Source organism: Lepidochelys kempii, chromosome 15 (assembly GCF_965140285.1).
Source record: "Lepidochelys kempii isolate rLepKem1 chromosome 15, rLepKem1.hap1, whole genome shotgun sequence".
Taxonomy (NCBI): Eukaryota; Metazoa; Chordata; order Testudines; family Cheloniidae; genus Lepidochelys; species Lepidochelys kempii.
In genome coordinates, this window is record NC_136394.1 from 3618364 (window position 1) to 3625019 (window position 6656).

The window sequence follows — 6656 nt, forward strand, 5'->3', positions numbered from 1 at the left end:
AACTACCTGAAAGGGGGTTCCAAAGAGGATGGCTCTAGACTGTTCTCAGTGGTAGCTGATGACAGAACAAGGAGTAATGGTCTCAAGTTGCAGTGGGGGAGGTCTAGGTTGGATATTAGGAAAAACTTTTTCACTAGGAGGGTGGTGAAGCACTGGAATGGGTTACCTAGGGAGGTGGTGGGCTCTTCTTCCTTAGAGGTTTTTAAGGTCAGGCTTGACAAAGCCCTGGCTGGGATGATTTAATTGGGGATTGGTCCTGCTTTGAGCAGGGGGTTGGACTAGATGACCTCCTGAGGTCCCTTCCAACCCTGATATTCTATGCGACCACCCTATTTTGGGGTGAGCGTGGAGATGGTAAGATCTTTTTCCACCTTGCTTCCCTCCTTGGATAGGGCCTCTGTAGAAATGTCAGGTTGGTGGTGGGCTGGGAATTGGGGAGGAGGGAGGCACGTGGGGGCAGGTTAAGCTCATGTGCACAGCTGCAGGCTGTCTGTAACATGATGCTGAGGGCATCTCTCCAAAGGCAGAGCAAGATCTTATTCAACAAGGCCATGGGCAAACCGGGACAATATTTCACGCCACTCTTTGTCAGGCTGGTGCCGGAGTGGAAGGGAACCACAAGGTATCAGGGTGGAGTCAGGTGAGCTGCATTGCCTAACAGTGTGCATGGGAAAATAGAGTCTTGTCTTTGCCTTAAATTCTCTTCTGTAAAACCTGCAGAGCAGCACAACGTGCACTGCAAACTCAGTGGAATTTTGCAGGAATGGCTCCGATCCCAAGGGATCAGATAGCCATGATTGCCTTAAGGTTGCTACACATTTAACATGTCTCTGTCGCCGTCTTTCGGCACTGTACCTCCTCAAATCTCAAGTTGAGGGCATTAATCAAACCGTAAACCCAAGTACTTCCTGGCGCTACAATAAGCATGTCTGCGGTGCAGCCGATGTTTTTGATTTTGTTTTTTCAGACTAGCATGGTGCCCCTGCCGTGGCTGGGTGGGAAGGAGCAGGAAGCAGCATAGGAAAGGGGGTGAGTGGCACGTTTCACTGGTGGCTGTAGGATTCGATATTTTTGAGAAATTGCTTTGGAGCATTCTCCTAATGCACAACAACCCAACACGGTGGTGCCCTGAGGGTATCTGGAATAAAGCTGTTTAACGGTTGTATTTTGATATAGCCCCTAATAGTTATGGGGAAAGGTCCCCTTCCCAGCACTGTCAGGATGGGTCTCTGGCTGGCAACTGGGCATCTCCTGGGTCACCGTCTGCTGCAGTGCCTGTCTCAGGGTTTCGTGGGCTGGCGCCATCCTGCCTGGCTAGGCAATCTCCTCCTGCTCAGGGTCTTGGTTGGCATCCGTGGGGAGTTCCTTGCTGCAGTCCAGAACAGGCTGGGTTCAGTGGGGGACTCCCTTTCAAAAATCCCCTCCAGCTACTCTCAGGAGATGCAGGGCTTGCCGGGTCTTGTTGTTGTCCCTGAAATCTTTGTAACCTCTGCGCTGCTGCACGGCAACCCCCCGACCACGGTACCTGGGGTGGTCACCCGAGTGGCCCACCTCTAAGGCTGGCTCTGGGCTGGCGTGTTGTGAGGTTAGAATCAGATGTTGTGAGTACGGGAGGGTAGAGAGGTGCCTGCTGGAGGTAGAACTTGGACTGGCTTTGGGGAGAAAAATGGAGAGATGCAAAGAGTAAAGTCTGGGAGGTGATGGAGGAGTGAATTGGGGGAAGGGAATTGGGTTTCTAACAGGCCCAAAGCAGTGGGATTGGATGTGGGACTTGCCTGGAGGGGAGAATTGGGAGATGCAGTGGGGGTGGGAAATAAGCTGGAGCCCAGGAGTTTGAGGAACAGGAATGTCTTGAATGCTGTTCCTTTACAGAGTAAAAGAAGCATGCCATGTCGCTTCCGGTGCCATACTGGTTTCATGCCCCAGTTCTCCTGTAACTCCCAGGAAGTACAGCAAGACAGATTGCTGCTGATGGCACGGGTCTGAGAGAGGGAATGAATCAGCTTGTAGAGCTGCAGAATGACCCTCTCGCAGTGGCAGATTAATAGGGTGACCATATTTACCAGGACACTCAGTAAAATTACTTGTATTCAAGCTAGTTCAATGGCAATCAATCAGAACTATGCAGTACAACCGTTCACGTTATTTTTGTACAGCAAGCACTTGATTTCTCCAGGTTTAACCTTAAAAATCTTGATCTGTACGAATGGTTCCACATAGGCAGGTACCATTTTGCCCAGTATGTCTAACTTCTGCAGGTCCCTTTGAATGTTTTCTTTCTTCGCAGCTCCTACCAATTTCATACCATCTCCATATTTAATGACCATGTTAGTAATTTCTTCTTCCAGAGTAAACCGCTAAACTCAGGACAGATGAGTGAATATATGACCCAAAAAGCACAAGTTAAATAATCACCTCAACTCATCTCTTGTGATCGGCGAGTCTAGTGTTTCTCTGCATGTGGACAGGTATCGAGTTTCAGAGTCTTTCCCGTTTTTAGGGGATCGTGACTCTTCACTTCAGGCAGACCAGGTTTGGTTCTTATTGATTGCGTTGGGGTAAATTTCTCCTCGGGCGAGGCCTACGCTTGGAAGACGCTGGCCGTGTACCTCTCCCCGTGTGCTACACCAGCAGAGTGCTGCTAGCGTGGACACCGCTTAGATGAACAAAATGGCGCTTGTACCAGTTTAGCATATTCCAGCCCCTCCCCCTAATCAAAAGAAACCAGACTGGTAGGTGTGCGTGTTTTCCTATATAATCACATCTGCACTCATGGCTTTTGCCAGTAGGTTGGTCACAAATCACACCTTATCACCCGCTAGCAGACACAGCTGTGCTGGCAAAAACACGAGCATAGACATTTATACTGCAAAAGACTCTGTTTGCTGGTGTAGCTTATTTTCTTTGGAGGACTGGTATAATCTATCATTTTTAACCCTTCAAGGGTAATTTTGTACTATTCATTCACATCATAGGTTGCCTTTACTGCTGGTTGTTACCATCTGGTGAGCTTTGCTGGGCAGGAGACAGGAGCAACTAGCTTCTCTATTCTGTTGGATTGAGTGGAATATATTTATGTAATTATTTAGTGCCTTGTACATTAGCAACAACTTTGCCACATTCATGTACTGGACAGTGATCTTATAAGCATCTGCTTTAATCCATGGCCTGACTTTCTGGTTCACAGACTCTAGCTCAGGCCTTAGCTCTTGTACTAGACCCAGTGCTCCAGGCCCTCTCTCCCTACTACAAGGGGTATAGACCACATGACCTTTTAGGGCTTTTCCTTCTCTTTGTTCTATCAGTCTCTCATTTCATTATATTTTCATAAACCTCTAATCAGCAGTTCATACTTTATACCTTTGCATTTGAAGTTTTGTTCAGTGCTGATAAGGATTGTAATTTATTTTGGGGCTATTTTGTACTGATTTTCTGCTATGAATTTCTGTTTCTAGCAGTAGGTTGTGGAAGAAGTTTATGGTAATTCACTAGAATCAGGAAGCAGAGTCTTAGCGCACGTGGGATTTTGTTTTTTGGAGGTACTGATGAAATAGCCTTTTTTTCTTGTCATGGAGGCTTTGTTCAGATGTAATTGATGCTGGGACTAATCCTTTGCCCCTGGAGATCTCAACTAAGTACACAGTCCCAGGGAATCTACAATGCTGAGAAATCAGTCGAGGAAAGCTTCCTTTGGCGTTCATTCAGCAGGAAAGTTGGAGAACCCACAAGATAGAAGTACCTGGGGTAAGCTGATCAAACAATGCAGGAGAAAGATCCATGTCCAGTCAGCCAGGTCCTCCTCTCTAGGATCAGTCTGGAGTTCATCTCTGTGTATAACCCTTGGGTGTGGAGCCCAGCCTTCTCAAATGCATCTTCCCTCCTTTCTGTTTCCCAAGAAGCCAGTCTTACAGCCCCTCCTCTGAACACCTGGGCAGCAGGAAGGGGAAGCTGAGGCAAAGTTAACCATTGTTAACCTGCGAGCAGGTAAGGCCCCTGCACCTTGTCACACCCTGTGACTAGGCTCAGTGCTTAGTTGGACTAAAAATCCCAAATCAGTGGGGGCTGGTCTAGAAACCTCTCAGACTATTTTGGGGTTTGTAGAGTTCACAAAGCTAATTTTCCCTAGAAATTGAAGATTCCTTGCCTATAGAAAAAGCCAGTCTTAGCCTGTGAACCCTGTCCATTCTGCATATCGGAATTGGTTTCTTACTGGGCGTTCTCTGTAATTCTCCTTTTTTAGTCTCTCTATGAGAGAGGCATTGTACCCTATAACATTGTTGGCCCTTTTTAATCCCAGCAGCTAGTCAAAGTTTGGGGTTGTGGGGCTGTTCCAGCTGGGAGTAGAAACCGATGGAAACTGGTATTTTCTTTGATGCAGTCTTGTTTATTTACAAGAAATGTGTATAAAGTCCTGCTTCTCCAAATGCAGGAGGAACCAAAAAAGAGGGTGGCTTCTTTGCTTGTAGCCCAAAGCCTCTTTAGTCAGCACCAGACCCAAAAGCTCTCTCTCTAGCTTCTTCCTGGGCCATCTCATGCTTACAGGCTTCTGCTTGGACTTCTCCAGTCTCTCCCTCTCTCATTATGTCCTTTATATTTCAGAATATTCCTTTTAGAATCATAGAATATCAGGGTTGGAAGGGACCCCAGAAGGTCATCTAGTCCAACCCCCTGCTCGAAGCAGGACCAATTCCCAGTTAAATCATCCCAGCCAGGGCTTTGTCAAGCCTGACCTTAAAAACCTCTAAGGAAGGAGATTCTACCACCTCCCTAGGTAACGCATTCCAGTGTTTCACCACCCTCTTAGTGAAAAAGTTTTTCCTAATATCCAATCTAAACCTCCCCCACTGCAACTTGAGACCATTACTCCTCGTTCTGTCATCTGCTACCATTGAGAACAGTCTAGAGCCATCCTCTTTGGAACCCCCTTTCAGGTAGTTGAAAGCAGCTATCAAATCCCCCCTCATTCTTCTCTTCTGCAGGCTAAACAATCCCAGCTCCCTCAGCCTCTCCTCATAACTCATGTGTTCCAGTCCCCTAATCATTTTTGTTGCCCTTCGCTGGACTCTCTCCAATTTATCCACATCCTTCTTGAAGTGTGGGGCCCAAAACTGGACACAGTACTCCAGATGAGGCCTCACCAATGTCGAATAGAGGGGAACGATCACGTCCCTCGATCTGCTTGCTATGCCCCTACTTATACATCCCAAAATGCCATTGGCCTTCTTGGCAACAAGGGCACACTGCTGACTCATATCCAGCTTCTCGTCCACTGTCACCCCTAGGTCCTTTTCCGCAGAACTGCTGCCTAGCCATTCGGTCCCTAGTCTGTAGCTGTGCATTGGGTTTCTTGTGTGCATTGGGTTTCTTTTTCTTTCTTGTGCTATGCTAGATTGAGAGAAAAATGGCAAACATTTCCCTTACTTACCCCTCAGCATGAGTTATGCCTGCTCAGTGACAAACACCCTGTCACCCATCATTTCTGAACTTTGTCCTCTTAGTCTCTAAGGGCCTGCTTTCACTGCAAAGTTAGCCCAGATGCTTACTCAGATGTTGCCCCACTTGTCCACACAAAACCCTCTCACCTTAGTTTGGTGGCACTCTAAATCCAGGGTATCTGGCACTGCTGGATTGTGGGCTAGAGCCAGGGTGCTGCTTTACTCTCAGTCTGGAGCTCATCTACTTTGCAGCGTGGACACAGGTCAAATTGCTTGAGTGCTGATGGCTAAGGCTATGATTTTGGCATGGAAATTTTTAGTAGATTCCACAGCAGAGGTGCAGGAAAAACATTCAAAGTCACCGAAAGGTCACCAAACAATGTAGTTTTTGCAGCATCAATGTACACAAGAGCTTTTAAGTAGTAAAAGTGTCTGATATTAACACGCTGATCAATGATAATATATGTACAATTAAAATCAATTTACTCCTGGGGGATTCTGCGCCAAAAAAATAAAAATTCTACCCACTATTTTAAAATTCTGCATATTTTATTTGTCAGAATAATACAATATAATCACACCAGTTTCAATTATTTTTGGTCATTCATTCAAAATACCTGTCAGCAAGTATGTCTATAACAAACAAAGAAATTCAAGAAAAGTTTTTTGACAAATAGATTCCTTAGTAGGCATATTAATACAGAACTCTGAGTAATTCCTTTAAACTAGAATACAGAACGGTATTTCCTGCCCCCCCCCCCCCCAGAAGCAGTGTAAAGCCTTGGGTGATTCGGGGTAACGGAGGAGCTGAGGGAGAGGGAAGTAAATTGCTGGGAAGGAGCCTGGGTGTGAACTTGGAGGATTGCTGGGTATTGGTGGGGAAAGTATGGAACAGGTTTTTGGGTTTTTTTGGTGGGGGGGAGAGGGATTGTTAGGGATCTTCCCCCATGCAGGCCCTGGCTGACCGCTGTTAGGAGGATGTGAAGTAAATAGGGTAAAAACTAAACAATAATAATCTTGCTTCTGGCCTTGCTTTTAATTTAAACAGGCTGAATAAGCAAGCAAGAGAATGTAAGTGAAAGCACAAGGCTGCGTGTGCACACAGAAACACCACCCCACCCCTGTGAAGCTGCTAGCCTTGCCTTTCAGTAACAAGAGAAGATAAGGGAACCTAATCAAGCAAGGGGTTGTAATGGTAACCAAGCAGCTGGAACAGAGGGG